General features: G+C 36.7%; 1 long non-coding RNA gene across 2 annotated transcripts in view; it reads right to left on the bottom strand.

Moving 5' to 3' along the window:
• Positions 1–16,474, bottom strand: part of LOC128790574 (uncharacterized) — a 297,948-nt gene that overhangs the window by 201,971 nt on the left and 79,503 nt on the right. The window contains exons 4-5 of one of the 2 annotated variants that reach the window (XR_008431808.1): positions 1,908–1,954; positions 15–80 (exon numbers count right to left, since the gene is read on the bottom strand). This is a non-coding gene — a long non-coding RNA (uncharacterized LOC128790574). Of the gene's footprint in view, positions 1–14; positions 81–1,907; positions 1,955–16,474 lie in introns of those variants that run through there. The other variant, XR_008431807.1, reaches the window with a different exon arrangement.

Below are 16,474 nucleotides of genomic sequence, written 5' to 3'. Positions count from 1 at the left end.
AACTAAAGGAATACCTGATTAACCTTTCACTGACTCCTGGTCCACGTGATGCAAAGCTTGCCTTCCTCCTAGAGTGATGGCTTTAGAAGAAGATGTTAAATTTAACCTCTGGCGCAATGATAAATTGACAATAAAAAATTCAATGGCTTGGTAATTACCAATCACTTTGGACATCGGCAACATTTTTCAGTTCTGTCAGTGCTCATTGGCACAAAAGCTTCAGCTGAAATTCTCTCGATCTCCCTCTTTTTAACTTTGTTTTCATGATGCAGATTAAATCTGCCACCCTATTACTGATTCATTTTCCTAATTTTTCATGTCTGCACCATGCCCCAGCTGCACTAGGCTGATAATTGTGGAGCCCAGCCCTGATGATTAACATCAGAAGAATTAATTATGCCTGCCATTAAAATTCCAGGTTGCACATGGTGATCAAGAAAAATTAAGTTTCTCTAGGCCTCTAAATCATTTCACCTTTGAGGAGAATGATAGTGACTCGACAGCTAAACTGCAGCCTGCGTTCCAGAAAAGGTCTAAACCACACACCCTTTGTGTAATTCCCTAAATGCCTTCCTAGTTGTTCTTACTGGTTTATTCCACTTGCTAAAAAGATTTACTGTTCTCAAATAAAGACAACTAAACTATCTAGCTGATTGCTTGATTTTAATAGAAACAATCTTTTTTTGTTCCTTTCTGAGAATCTTTGAGGAGTATCTGTTATAATAATTTCCAGGTCAAGGCATCACACAGAGAATGGAAGATCCAGGAACAGAACTAATTTTATAGAATTAGTAGATAATTTCGTTTTGTCCCAGTTACAAACGGAAGGGAAATTATTATTTTAGTACTACATAAGGACAACGATTTTCTCAGAAATAAATTGAAATGAAACAAAACCAGATTCCTAAGATCTTTAGGCTAAATGGTAATGAGTAAGGAAAAGCCTGTTGACTGACTCATTTCAAAATAGACTTTTGCATGTGAAACTCAAAATGTTTTCAGTCTAGCCTAAGGTATGATATTTACTACAGCCATAAAGAGTAAGATGATTTGAGTTTATCATGCTCTTTTCTCACATTATGTTTCGCTTTAAAATCACCATAATCACGTATATTACAGGCTTAGCTTAGAAGACTGTGATGAGGAGTCATATTTTGATGAACACATGTAAAAGTATCTTATTTTAAATTATAAATATCACAGAGAGTATGCATAAACTATGGGCCATACATGGCTCCCTTCCTATGTTTAGGCAGAACCACCACAGCAAAACTATTGTGGATATTCTTGTTAACTTTTATAGGTGACAGATTTCTAGAATAAACTTAACAGAATTGGACCAAAGAGCAGCACAAGAGCAATTATCTTCCCTATAAAATATGTTATAAAATAGGAATACTCAGTGCATTTAGAGATTAACTTCTACGGGAAGTCATGTGCATGGCGAAATAAGAGAAAGACCCTTCAATTTAAAACTTAAATCCTTGAGTTTAATGTGAACATCACTGCTATAGCTCAAGGATATTGTATTCTATATAAAATAGGCCATTTAGAACTTGTGAGGACTTTATTGCACTCTCTCACAAATGACAACTAGCATAGTATTCATGATTAAATGAACATTTATTGTATTTGTAACAGTATTCCAGGAATGCCATAAAATGAAGCATGAAGTCATCCATTTAAACATTTTTAAAACATGTCTTAACTAAAAGCATTGAAAGTATCTCCTTAGAAGACTTATGGTTAAATCCAAAACCTTTTTCTTTCTGCCCCAGGGCACAGATAACTCAAATGTACCAAGACTTTTGGCAAATCACAGATGTCTCTCCAGAGATCTAAGAAGACAGTCAAACACATTGTCAAAAGCCTATGAAATAAGGTGAGAGAAGTCTGAATACACTTACTGGTCTTGTCTGTTTCTAACATCTGTGAAGACAGAGCAAACCGAGTCCTAAAAGGGAAAGACATGACAAAAAATACTAAGAAATGCAATCAAAACACTGGTTTAAGATTGTCAAATTAGACCATTCAGAACCATAAATTCTATTTTTAGCAAGCATGACTAGCATTCAATATATTTAGGTGATAAAAGGTTAATCAGCGATTTAATTTTAAGACTTCAAACAGAGGATGAAAATGAATTGTACTGATTTTTGAAAAATCTAAAAATTACTTCAAATAGATTTATTATGTAAATACATAAATGTTCTGTCAGAATCACAATCAGCACAGTATGAGCTCTGGGAGAAGATTATTTTCAATGACACTAGTCTTAAGGATGCCAAAGCATAATTAATCTTGAAAATAGTTTGAAAGGTTATTCTGGAATTAAGGTTTAGGCCATGAAAGACAGGGAATTAATATGTTCCATTTTCCCTAAAACTCCAACAGCTTCTGCCCAGTTGGTCCTTACTGGTTCACAGATGACTCTTGCTCCTACATATGTACGCAGAGTACTTTACTCACCAGCCAGCTGAAATACAACAGATGTTTAAGAGTACAAGAGGACAACAGCACCAGCACTGTCCTTTCAAGCCACAGAGTTAATACCCAGTCCAAATCCAGATTCCCTCATTTATGGGTACTTGAATATAGTATTTGACTAATTATTGTAGTGAACAGACAGAAAACTTCAGTTGGGGTCTTTAATAGCCTCTTTTGGCTGTAAGATATTTCAATTCTGAATCTTTAAATTTGGGTAATGCAAATGTCTATTCAAAACTTGACCCATTAGCACAGGGAGAAGAAAGGGAAGGGAAATCTGCTTACAGAATTTTACAGAAGTACAGATACATTTATGTTATCATCTCAAAATCAGAGAAAGTTCTGCCAGTGTTGTCCAGATGTTAAATCTTTCAGCCTACAGGAGAGCAGCTACGAGAAGTGACACTACTTTTTATCAAGTGAGATTCACAGCCTGGCTGGCAAAAGCCTTGCAAATACCTTGGGATTAGCTGATCAGCTCTAAATAACAAAATAATTATTTTGTTATATATACTACTACATAATATAATTATATTATATATATAATTACTACTTATTATATATACTTATATATATAAAATATATAATTATATATATAATATATATAGTATATACAATAAGTATATATATATACATATATATATACTTATTATATAATTACTACTACTACTACATAATATAATTATTATATATAATACTACATTTTGCAATAATTTTAGAGATATTTAAATTGAAATTCAGTCATCAGAGGTCAGTGGCTCTGTATGACGTACATTAGATAAAGAGGTATCTGCTGTTTTAAGAGATACAATTACTATTTTTAACTGCTAAGCCTTTTTTTCCCCCCCACCCCTCCTAGGCAAACACCATCTACCACAGAAAAATTATTTTGCATTGTCATTTATGGTCATCTCCTGCCATCCTCTATCCTGACTTATTTTGCCTATTCATTCCAATTACATGATTGGTGAAATGAGTTATTACCAGACATCATTACTGTTTGGGTTTTAACCTTTTCTGGTAATTCCCATCAACACAACTCTTTGAAAGCCTTTGCATCTGCCATCCAAAATTCTGTTAATGTCATTTTCTACAATATCACATTACAAACTTGTACTAGTTATACAATGGGCTCATCTTTGGTATGAAAATAATCCCAACAGCTATCGTGTACAAGATCTGCCTAAAGGACAATGAGGCTGTCAGACTAATCTCCTATGCACCTTCTTTACGTGATTTTTTGGTGTGACTACTATTCAGGTTTAAGCATCCACTTGAATATTGTCTATTAACAGATTTTAAATTTATTTATTATATATTAGCAAAAATGTGACCATGAACTTGAACACACTGTGATGGGTGCTATAAAACACATGGATCTTTACCTCAAGAGCTCACTTTCCAAGACAAGATGACTGAAAATGACAGACCAATGGAGAAATACAAGTCAGCAGTGAGATTGGATTTGTCCCCATGTTGTTATAAATTTTTTTTTGTAGCCATTACAAAAAAAAAGGCATATTTTCAAACAAAATGAGAATCATGTCTGTTATTGTTATACACACATTGATACAGCAAGAACTGCTTTTAGCACTGATACTTATTTGATACGTCCCTCCCTTTCATGTTATTTATTTATTTTTTCAACTCCCAAATCCACATTTATTTTTCCCACACTGTCAATGTGAGACTCGTGTCACCTCCTAGACTTCAAAACCAGTGCTAACAACACATGAACGTGTAAGAATACACACAGCACAGCAAACAGTTAATTTTGAGTTGCTGCCTGGAGAATGGATTCCTGAAGCATAGGCTGCCATGCTTCACTTGGTCCTGTGCCTACCAGTTAGGATGTATTAGTCAGAGTTCCAGAGGAAAGCACACCTTGTGATCATTAATTTTGCCCCACTGCTTCACTTGTCAAACAGATTGGGAGCAGAATGGAAGTTAGACATGTCTCCTCAGTCATATGTCTCAAGGCAGTTTGATGTCTCTCTATTCCCATACACAAATCTGGTGTGCCTCTTGTGGACCAAAGTAGTTCAGCAGGTCTGATTCCAGTGTTGGTCCTGTAAATTTGCCATACTTTCTGATCTGTATCAACTCAGTAACAATCAGAGACAACATTTCAGCATGATGCAAAGATCATGGAGGGCAACAAAGGGAAACAATACACTTTGAATTCTAACAGGCTTACAATTACATAGAGATGTGGCACTGATGTAGTTGGACATATCTGTCTCCAATATGAAATAAAAATTGCTTCTTCAATACAGGTAAAGGAGAGGAAAGGCCTTTTTCCTTTACTGCTGTTGAATATCAGTTCAAGTACTCCAGTCTTCCTCACACAAAAAACCACTGACTCCAAGAAGATAACCTGTGTTTCTAAGGATAAGGTTTGTAGACCCATTTACTATTAGACAGTTAAAAAGAACAACTAGCATTTTATACACACAAATCCTGGACTTATTTTTCTACTGATCGCAATGAAGGATACCAGTTTAAATAATTCCAGTCTTGTTTCCAGTCAACTCTTAAAATAAAGAAAATAGGATGATTTAGTGTGCATCTTCAGTTCTATGCTAATCAGATCTGGGGTCAATCTCCCTGTCACTGTAATTTAACTTGCAGCATATCTGCCTGAAATATAACACAATGCATTCAGCATATATTTTTCTATGTGTAAATCCAGAAGCACATATACATTCAAACACATATCAACAAAGTTTTGCCACATATTTATGGGGCATTTCTAATCACAAACTGCCTGAGGATGCTCAGGTGTCAGGTCCTTTCCCAATAATGTTCCAGCAAGCTTGCCTGACTAATGTAAGTCATGAGATGACTTTTTCCACACCAGACTTGTAGAAACTGTCAGACTATGGTGCAGCAGCCTGTTACCATGTGACTACCATAGGCTGGTTGCTGCAAGGATGTTCTGTCTCTGTGGCTGCCACCCTACACATCCCAGCAGTTGAACTGCCAGATCTAAGTAGTTTTTCATACTACAGACCTCTTCCCAACTCTTCATTCAGGGAAAAGGATCTAAATTTGGAGCATATGTTTTCTTTCACCACTCAAATCCGTATTTATAGCCTAATTGGATTTGATCCTTTCTTAAGGATTTCAATGTCCTAAAGAAGTTTAAGTCTTCCTACTGCCAGGTCATTGTCTGATTCTTCCATCTTTTACCTGGCATGTCCAGGAGAGCTCCCAGTTGATTCAGATGGCAACTAGAGCTAGCTGATATCACTCCCATGGTTGCTACAGTCCAAGGAGATTGTTAATTCTTTAGGGTGCAGATGGCCATTTCTGCAAGGCAGGGCAATATTCACATCCCAGAAAGAAAAAGATTTAAGCACACAGAGTTACTCTTATATTCCTGGTACACTTATAACTTGCTAATCATATTTTATACTATTAAATACAGGTTCATGAAATCTCATGCAACTGGTCAGAGGCAGAGTTCTTGTGCTCCAAGTTTTACAGCTATAAATTATATTTAATAACAATTTTTTTCCTTCCAGTTGAAAGTTTTATTAATTAATTGTCACTACCTGCACAGGTATCTCTTTTTAAATGTAAAAAGTAAAATGGCATTTACTTATGTCAGCCCATTTTGTCAGCAAGATCTGGTGGGATGATTCACACAAATGAAGATGTGGCAAAATATACCCGTGACACTTTTGGTTTCAAATCTCCAGAGAAGACGTTGGAAATAGAAAAGTAACATGAACTAATTTTTTATCAATAATCAGAATAAGGATAACTAAATTGGAAAAGAACCCACAGTATTTTTTATGGAACTATACTTAAAATATTACACTTTGCAAATAACGATATTGCTTAAGAAAAAAAACAAACAAACAAAAAACCCAACACCAGAAGTAGTGATTAATAACATTTCAGTTTGCTATGCTTTCATTTGTTGAGGACTTGCTACTTTGGTCAATATTCCATCCCTGGAGATTCCCCTTTTCACATGTTATTGGTCCATTCTTCGGGTTTGGAGAACCAGCCACTAGTTTTAAACAGTATCTAATTCCTTCCATACTCCAGCATCAGTTATGTTTCATTATAAAATACTTCAGTATTGGAAAATTAGTAACCACCCTCCATATGCTGTTAAAAAAAAAAAAAAAAAAAAAAAAAAAAAAAAAAATTAGCAAACTGATGACAATCTAATAATTTCTGGTTTAAGCCTGTAATTTACAAAAATCTGACATTCACTGTCAATGCATTTTTCTGCTGTGAAGTCTGCATGACTTCTGCACTAGTTTACCCTTATCTGACCTTCCATAAAACACAAGTACTTTTTCCTAAATAATACTTTATCATATTCTTTGCAGTTTTTGTTAAAAACATCTTCTGGAATGCAAATAGATCTAGAAACTTACAAAACATCCTCATATTTTCTGCAGTGACTAGGCTCAATTCCTTGAGGGACAGATGGAGGAAAAAACCCACCTTTCTCATGTCAGTTTCCCCTCATCCTTATACCCAACATAACCAGGAGCAGTCAAAGGTCAGGGGACAAATGAGAGCTACTCAGCTAAGTGAGACTCTGCAAGTGACAAAGATAAATTGATATGCATGTGGGAAACTGGGGTGAATGAAAAATGAAAAAGATACTCCCACTGCTCTGGCACCTATAACAGAAGAAAGAAAAACACATAGCTTACTATTTGTGTCAAAATTGTTCACAACATTTCTACTAAGACTGGCTAGGAAAAAATAGTGTGATATCTCTTGAAAATCAGAGGTTTGGGCATTTAGGTGTTTTCACAGATTTTACTAAGACACATGACTTCCAGGTTGTAGGATACGTTACAAAATAGGTCATATACTTGAAATACTACTCATACATCAGGTTCACTATTGAAGAACTGGATCTTCATATGCAGACATGCTTTTGCAATCTTTCTGCAAGCAACCTCAGCTGAGGACCAAAGCTGGAAAGCTCATAGACTCAATCTGTTAATGAAATGTGCAGGACTTCATAATTTTAATGTGGTCAAAATCTCCAAAACTCCTTTTAAATTCAAAAAGTTTGCTTGAGAGACAAAACCTTGGCAATTCAGCTGTGTTCAAGATTTGATTCAACTTTAATTTAATTAAAACAACTTTGCTCTTCATTAGTTAATACTTTATTGAAAAGCTTTGTACTCCTTTTAAGAACTGCCTCTTTGTAAGACTTGACTTCAGTAATTTGGGTAGGACTCCAAATGATAAATAACCTGAATATTGAACAAATGGCAACATTTCACTCATGCAGAGCAGGAAAATTTAGCCCCCATGGGTCATATTACAGAAAACTCCTTAAATCAAAATGTGGACACTCAATATTGAGGTGCATAAACTATAAGCTTTATTGATCATGTCTCTTGTGACTGGGCACTCCTGCTGTGCTAGAGACATAATTCTGCATGGGACTGATTTCCTCCAACTTTCACTTAAGAGTGCTTAGCATCTAAAACTATCATATAATCCTGTTTCTGCACACATGTGTCTCCAAAGAGCACGTAGAAAAATTCTCAAGGGTATTCTATTTCTTCAGCTCCTCTGAAATCCTGGTCAGGCATATAAGAATCCTGAAGGAAATTAATGGATATGTTTTACAGTGGAGGAGGTTGCCTATTTGGCACAAACTGCAGTAAAAGTATGAAATGTCTTCTGACAAGAGGCCAATGTCATTTTGTTTTCTGATCCAGTACAATGCTTGTAATCCATTCTTATGCGTTTGCATAATTTTGCTTTATATCTGAGTGACTATTTACCTGCCATGTATGCTGTGATGCTGAGTAGCTGCAGAAAAGGACAGCCAGTGGAGGGTGAAGGGAGATGCCAAGGTTATAAACCATTGTTTATATTTACAATCAAGCTTTACTTTCAGGGGAAGCTTCTCTAGCAGACATAGGTGCAAATACAGAATGTCACAGCTCTCCATCAGGCAACACCCTCCCTTGCCCATTCCTGTAAATTCTCCACAGTGGCATGTTTTATTGCCCTGGAGACACAACATGATGGCTATTTATTTAATTGCTTGGGAAGCACAGCCAAAGAAGGGTGTCTCATGTTCGGCATGTTAGTTTCCTGCTTGCAAATTTACAATTTAGCACCGTTTGGATTTTCAGAGTCTCCTTGTTAAAAGTGCGAGGGGCCCATTTCCCCAGATAAAGCACAACTGCTTTGTCTGCCTCCAAAGAGCCGAAATCCCCCAAAAGGCACAGAGCAGCAGTGCAGCCTGCTTGAAAACTGGTGTGTCCCGCCCCTTCAGTCACTGACTAATATTTGACATATTCTCCAAGCAGAGCTCTACATCCAGTTCAGTGTTTTCTCTGTCCCGTCCTTTCCTTCCCTCCTCCTGCCTGATTTTGCAGACAGACAGCCATAATGCGCAATAGAAGCATAAGTCTTTAAACTGAAAATGTCATCACTTAGGAATACAAGAGAGTGGTATGTGTCATGTATGTCTGCAAAATGCAGTTGCTGTCTGTTACAGTCTGTAGCAACTTTTAAATCTGTCATCACGGCATGAATTTCATGTTAAGCTCCTTCCCAGTGCTTTAGCCAGGAAGTAAAGGGGGGAACATACTGTATCATTTATGGGCATGCTGGTGCTGGGTCAACCATGACATCACTCTCCACTCCGCTGAGCTGTAATGAGGTGAAAAGGCAGCTTTAGAACAACATAGCACTTTATTTATTAGGAAAATTTAAGTGTGTGTGTATTTCAATTTATGATAAAACTGAAAACAAAGGTTATGGACTATAGCTCTCCTACAGCCCAAAGTAAGTAGGGGAGGGAAGGCATTTTGTAGATGATGAGAGATTTAATGCACACTAAGCACAGAAGATTGAAAGTTCTCAGCAGGCTGAAATCCTGTACTGACAGCCCAGCCTATTAGAGATGGTACACAGCACGTTCTGCTGCAATCAAATTGTACTGTACACTTTGATCAGAACATGTTGCTGAGGCAAGAGTTGAGACCACCTAACATCTTCAAATTCCAAGGGACACAGGCATATAAACTGAGAACAGAGGAAACATTTTCTGAGGCTTGGAGGCTAAAAGAGACCTTGATTGCAGAAGGCTCCCTAGAAACCTGCAATGCCTTTTAAAGCAACATTGAGAAGCTGGGCAGTTACATCTCTCCAAATTAATGCTGAAATATAAAATGGACTTTTGTATTTTACAATAAGGATTGGTTTTGTTTTTCAGTCACAGTTGGAGAGGGAACAAAAGAAGAAAAAAAAAAAAAAAAAGAAAAGCACAATGCAGAACAGGTCTGATCAGATTTGCAGTTAATTGCTCTTGTTCCTTTTTTCTCAACTATTTTTACCTCAGGCACAGCACCAGCAGCTGGCTTTCTTGGAAATCACTGCAAAAGCATCACTGCTGCTAACCTGCCTGTTTTGAACCTTAACTTGCTTCTGAAAAGGGCATCTCTCTGCCAGCTGATCACCAGCTTGGTAATCCCGTTTCCCTTGGCACACACAGCAAACCCCACATCCATAGCATTAAAAAAATACTTTCAAAACACTACATGCAAGCTGGACTTTTTCTGTGTGGAAAGTCTGAACACTGTAAGTACCAGGTCTATGACAAAATAATAATAAACATAAATACACTACTACACATAATTAAATAGAGGATTATATCTAGATCTAACTGAATAACGCAGTTTGATATTCAAATTCTTCTTTCCTGATTACAACATATTTCTGTAACAGCTCCAGTCCCAAGAAAATCTGAAATTGTTCTGTAGCCAGGATATAAAGGGTTCTAACCTTCCTAAACATCACAGACTTCTAACACATCGAAAATGTCTGAACAGTATTTGGCAGAAAATAATCCATGAAAAGCCCATCTAGAAGAGACAGTGTTAGCCCCTGAAAAGGGGGTGTTCTTTTTTTTTCAAATTACTGGTAAGACAATGTCTCAGCATAGTGCTAATATACAATGTACTGTTTGAGTTGTAATTTCTTAGATGAAATATAAAACTACATTCCTCAGTGTTCACAGAGGTTTAAGAAGCCATGATGCAAAAGCAAGTATATAATTACTGGCCAAACTCTCAGATGAAGGAATAAATACTGCAAAGTATATTTATCCCAAAAAAGGAAAAATTATAATTAAAAAAAAAATTATTTTATACATGTATCAGGCAAATGTCTTGGGTATTTTTAAGATCATATTTCAAAAGGTAGTATCAACCTTCCAGGAAAAAGGGATGACGTAGGCAGAACAGACAATTCTGTACACAGTCTCATTTCTGCCAAAAATATCTACTATATGGAACCAAATATTCCATTAGTTGCAAGGTCTACATTTCCAATTATGCTCTACAATGTATATGTGACAGAAAGAGCTGAGCGAATGGGCACCTTATGCAGTAGGCAACTCCTCAGTCCAAATGCAAGCAAAACCTAGATAACCTTCATTCTCTTTTTGTTATTTTCTTTATATTTTTGGATAAGTTTAACCTCACCATGTCTTTTTTTGTCTCTTCCCCTTTCTAATCAGGTTCCATTTACCTATGGATTTCCTTACTTAGGAAGAACTGTCTAAAGATAATTTCATGAACATGAAGTCTCTTAGTCCACCACTCAATATGTCTTTGTTTGCCTTCTCAGCACACATTTAAAACACAATTCTGGAATATTATATGAGGAATCTATTACTCAAAATATTTTTATTTAAATTTGACTTGTAAAACTCTCTGTACTTGCCCTCACATGTGTTACTTGTTTCCAGTACACCACAAACCAACAGTAAACATTGTTTTTCATCTCTAGCTGTGATGGAAAGCACCTGGAAGACAAAAGATGACTGAGACAATAAAAACCAAGATTATACAGCATGATCCAAATTCATTCTTCATATGTTTCCTCAAATGCTGACCTAAATTGAATTATAGTGGGAGTCTGGTGCTCTATCTACATTTCTTATTAAATTGCTCACTATTAGCATCTGCTTTTCCATTATACCTAGTGGCCTTTCTTACTCATTAATAACCTCACCATATGCCCTAAGTTCAGTACTTCCTCCACTGAATTTATTTTACCATTTACAGATTCTTTAAACTTTTTCCAGTATGTGAAACATCTTTGTAGAAGACAAGAAGAATAGTTTCTAAATTACCCACTACTTGCATTATGCTCTTTTCAACAGGTAGCCCTCTGAATGTCTCTCTATTTAGTTGTTTCTGCCACCCTCAGTCACACTGAATAGCAGGGGACTCCTATGAATCTACAGCCTATAGAAAGGAACAGAGAAAAAAGACATCATTGTCACTGTATTAATCCAGAATGAGGTACTCCTGACTACTCACTAACAGTTTTGGCTTCTCTAGCTCAAAGATTTGTAGCAAAATTTAAAAATGGAAGGAAAAGGACAGCAAAGAAACTGGAATGTGAAGCAACTTCACAAAAATTATCAAATAGAGCAGGATTCTTTGGCTTAAAGCCCTGTCTCTGAGAAGACATGAACCTAGGTATAAAAATCAGAACTTGCATGAAGTAGATGAAAGGTATTCTTTTGGAATACAAGAATTAGACCGTATCAAGTTAAAACAGTTCTAGGAATGCACAGTTTTACTAGCAAAATAAGACACAAGATGCCAAGAAAGCTGGAGATTTACATCATTTTAAAAATTAAAAACATCAATTTTAAAAACCTGTTAGATATTTTCTTATGTGAAAAATCCATCCAGGGCTATTAAACATAAAGATATCACCTTTGCTTCATAAATTCCTAGAGCTGTACATCAATGAAAACTAGAAGATCTGAGAGAGGATTGTCACTGCATGTTTGACCTAATCTCATGCCCTTCCCTAGGCAGGTATTAGTGGCCACTTCTGGATGAAGAAATCTGGGCTCACTAGGTTGACAGAGGAACTGCAGTAATGCTAGCAGCAAAATTCAAAATCTCATTGTCTGTGTAACAGAGTTAGGAAGAGAGAATGTGTACTCCTGCCCCAGCTCCTCTCTGCTCAAACACTAAACGGAGCTCTGGAACAAAATACAGAACTGGACCGACTTCCTCCTGTGCCAGCAGCAGCACTCAGCGGCTGAGGAAGCTGCAGCGGCTACTCGGCAGTGCCTCACACAAACGCTGCTCTGACAATGTCTCCATCATGTGCCTGCTCCACTGCGGAGCACTCTGGCTCCGAGGCACAGTGTCTGCTTCACTTGCAGCCACGCTGGCTGACACCACAGACCTTCTATCAATACTTCACCCACATTTTTTTTGTGTTCACAGATGGTTCTTTCCCCTTTTAATTTTCTAATATTTCTTACAGTGCCTTATAACCTGTGCAGAAAAGGCTGAATAGGAAGAATCAGACAATGAAACACAATGCAGGAAGATGCCAAATCAGTCAAACCCCCACCCTATCCACACACAATCAGTGCCAGCTGTAGTCCAATTAAACTTAATCTAGTCACATGCTCATGTGTTCCTCAGAAATTAGAGGAAATCAATTCAAATGCTAATGAGAAAACCCATAATTTATTATCTGCTGAGGAATGCATGTTACATTAATTTTAACTGTAAACAATTATTTTTATTGCAAGATTAATTACACCATCTTACACAACTTCCTTTTTTCATATTTTTTGAAGGAATTAGTTTTCTGCTACTGTTTTGTTGATCTGTCACAATATTTTAAGCCTGGAAAAGCATAATGAATTTAGGAAAACCACAAATGTGGTTCTCCATTTTTCTGTCAAAGGAAAGTGGAAAAAATGTCTAGAGCAAAATATGGAAAGATCTGTCTGAAACTTATGACCTCAACAAAAGTACAAGAACTGGGAAACAGTACAGTCATTATTGGGAATCCAGAGCTAAAAACATACCATGAGAAAAGAAAGCCCAGGTAAAAGCAAAAGAAAACCTTCATAGGTATTAACCAAAAATGAATGAAAAATAGAATTTTGAGTTAACCCAAAAATTTCATTCAGCTGAATGAGAGGTTTGCTTTAATTTTTGTTGATCTCTTTTCATGTGACTCTTTCTTTTCCTCTGTATATAAAAATAAAGAAAAAAATCAACTTCATTACACAGTCAGGAAGTAGAAAAACATTTTATCAATAAATACAAGTAAGCAGTGGAAAAGCAGAAGCAATTCAGAAAAGCCTGTATTGTTTGTGGACCAGAAGTCCTACTGTTTTATTATAAAGTATGTGTACACAGTGGAACATCTGCATTATAGCTGAAGTTTACTGCAGCAATACAGAGAACAATGATAATAATTCAAACAATATTTATTTTCTTAGTTTCTAGACTTCATTTTTTTGTTTGAAAAACCTTTTCTAATCTCAGAAAAATGTCAGTGATAAAATGCTTTATCCTAAGCCGCCCATTATTCTTTTTATGTCTTCAGTTCTTAACACTTGTATCAAAACAAAAATCAAAACCAGAAATGCATTGAAGGAGTTAATTTAATGGCTCAACAAGCAAGAAAGACCAACCAATGAGCAGTTTCATTTTGCATTAATTTCTAGGAGTTTCCTCAGTACAGCTAAATCTGGACTTGAAGTTTTGGGGATACAACTAAATGGGAGATTTTTCTTGCCAAGTATTTTAGCACTACCTTTGGTCACATTACTTCATAGGAAACATGACAGATGTAGCTGTTTTCTTCCTTGCAAATCCTTTGCAAAGCTGATTTGCACTTTCAGTAATTTATTAACTACTCATAATGCAATCAAATAAGAATTTAACTTTGACTTTGGGTATAATTTTAAAAATTGCAGTATTTCTTTATTCTTGTAATGTAGCCATTAAATGCATATATTTATAATAATGGTTAGTACACCTTAGTTGAGAAAAATAAAAGTATAACATTGGAAATAATAAAACTGCAAGAATAACAGATAGCACTGTTCCGTACAGTGTTGTTCACATGCATATAGTGAGAAAGACTATATTCAACCTACAATCTGTAATGCAAACAAAATACATTCCAGCAAATATTCACCAAAAGCATCTGAGGATGAGTTTCAGAAGGTTGGGCAGAATTACCTGTTTGTCCCCAAACTGTGGGTTTAGTATTAAATCAGATCACTATGTTATAGAAAAACAGAGGTCCCTTTTATAACAGCTGCCAAATTCATATCCGAGCTTAGCAAACATGCCCAAATTTCTCAGTGTTTCTGTCACTGCCTTTACCTTTCTAATTGCACACAACTCACTATTTTCCTTCAACATTGTGATAAAAAAAAAAGCACTGGTTTTATAAAATCTGTCACTGATGGTTATTGTGAGTTGTCATTCAGGCTTGTTCATGATGCAAAGTTAAAAGCAAACAAAGGGCACAGGAACTTCAAACATCACCTGTGTTTGAATGTTGCTGGACCTGTGCCCTGGCAGACTGAATAGCTCAGCAGTCACAAGAATTACACTTTGCCTGCTCTAAAGCACCTTTGGTTTTCTAGGTGAAGCTGAATGTGGCTATGTAATTTGTTGCATTTGTTAAAGGTACTGGATGCATCACAGTTCCAGGTTTGTCATTAATACTGGTTAAACTGCAAACCTCTCTACAAAGCAATAAAGCAAATGGAGCATACTAGCATATATCACATATGTATTAAGAACCAGTGCTGCCATGAAGCCCTGATTAAGCAGTACAATCTTCATTCACACCTCATGCTGCAAACTCCACAACACAATAAAACCAGAGAATGTGATGAAGCTACTCCAGACCCCTTTGTACTTCTCATACTGCCAACACACAATGACCAAAGGAATTTTTCCTTGGCACAGGGTACTGAGTTGCCCTAGCACATGTGTAACAACAACCCGTCCTCCCAGTTTGCTGAAGCACAATCTGCAGTTCATCCTGACTAGCACGACCTTTGACATCTGTCCTTTTGTCACTTTTCACTGAGTAAAATCAGTGCTTACATTTTGCAGGAGAAGGATGCAGGACTTTTCAGAGTTATTTTGCAGCACAATAATAATCCCTAGAATTGTAGGAGTATCTTTGAAGAAGCCTAAGGAGAAAATGGAACCACAACTCTAATTCTGTTAAGCAAAAAGCCCTAAATAAAAGTAGTTAAATTTAATATTTCAAAATTTTATAGTTCAAAGATAGAGAGAATTATTAGATGCTTACAGCTGGTCATTTGTTAATCTGAAGCCATTAAGTTTCATTCAGATAGCCCATCCAGCCAAAATATTTGACCCCATGGTGTTACTAAAGTACTTGCTGAGGCAGAAGGTAGACGAGCACAAACAAGAATCCAAGAGCAAAAACTTCAACAGAGGAGGGAAACTGATGAGGTGAGATACACCCAAGTGGTCTCAGCAAATGAACTCTAGCCTCCCCTATTGAGGGCCTTCCCCACGTGGGCTCCGAGTGCATCCCCTGGCAGACATCAGTCAGCCTAACACGAGGACAGGAGCAAGACAAGTCAGCCACATCCAAGAGGATTCTCTGTATAACACAACACCAGCCCACATTAGCTGGCGTCCCATGTCTCGTCATGGTCAGGCTCTAGACCTTCAGAGGAAGCTGAAAACAAACAAAATCCTTGGATCTATATACTTAATTGGATGTCTGGGGAAATTTATTCTTGACTGGCTAAAGCTCTGAAGCTTGAGAACTCTTTATAACCATTGTCTTAATGCAGAGCTGGCTGTGTCACAAAGCAATGCAAGCATTTCAGCTCTTGCTACAACCCTAAATAAAGAAGGAATGCCAAGGAAAGAAAAGGTGACTGGAAATCTTCAGCAACTCTTTCCAAAACTTTCACTACCTTCCCACATTTCTGTCCCTATAAACACACAAGTATTTAGATTTCTTATTGAAGCCGGATTGTTTTGTAAAGAATCTTTAATCTCTCTGCCTTAAAAATCTAAGCAATGAGGAGTCCTCCAGCTCACCTGGCAAGCAGTTTCTGCATCTAATTACTCTCACAGCTTCCAGCCATTCGATCTTGTTATGCTTGGTCAGCAGGAGAGAAAAGCCCAATTATCAC

This window comes from Vidua chalybeata, chromosome 7, assembly GCF_026979565.1.
Source record: "Vidua chalybeata isolate OUT-0048 chromosome 7, bVidCha1 merged haplotype, whole genome shotgun sequence".
NCBI lineage: Eukaryota > Metazoa > Chordata > Aves > Passeriformes > Viduidae > Vidua > Vidua chalybeata.
Note: the sequence above shows the minus strand (reverse complement) of the source record. Positions and strands in the feature narration are given on the sequence as shown.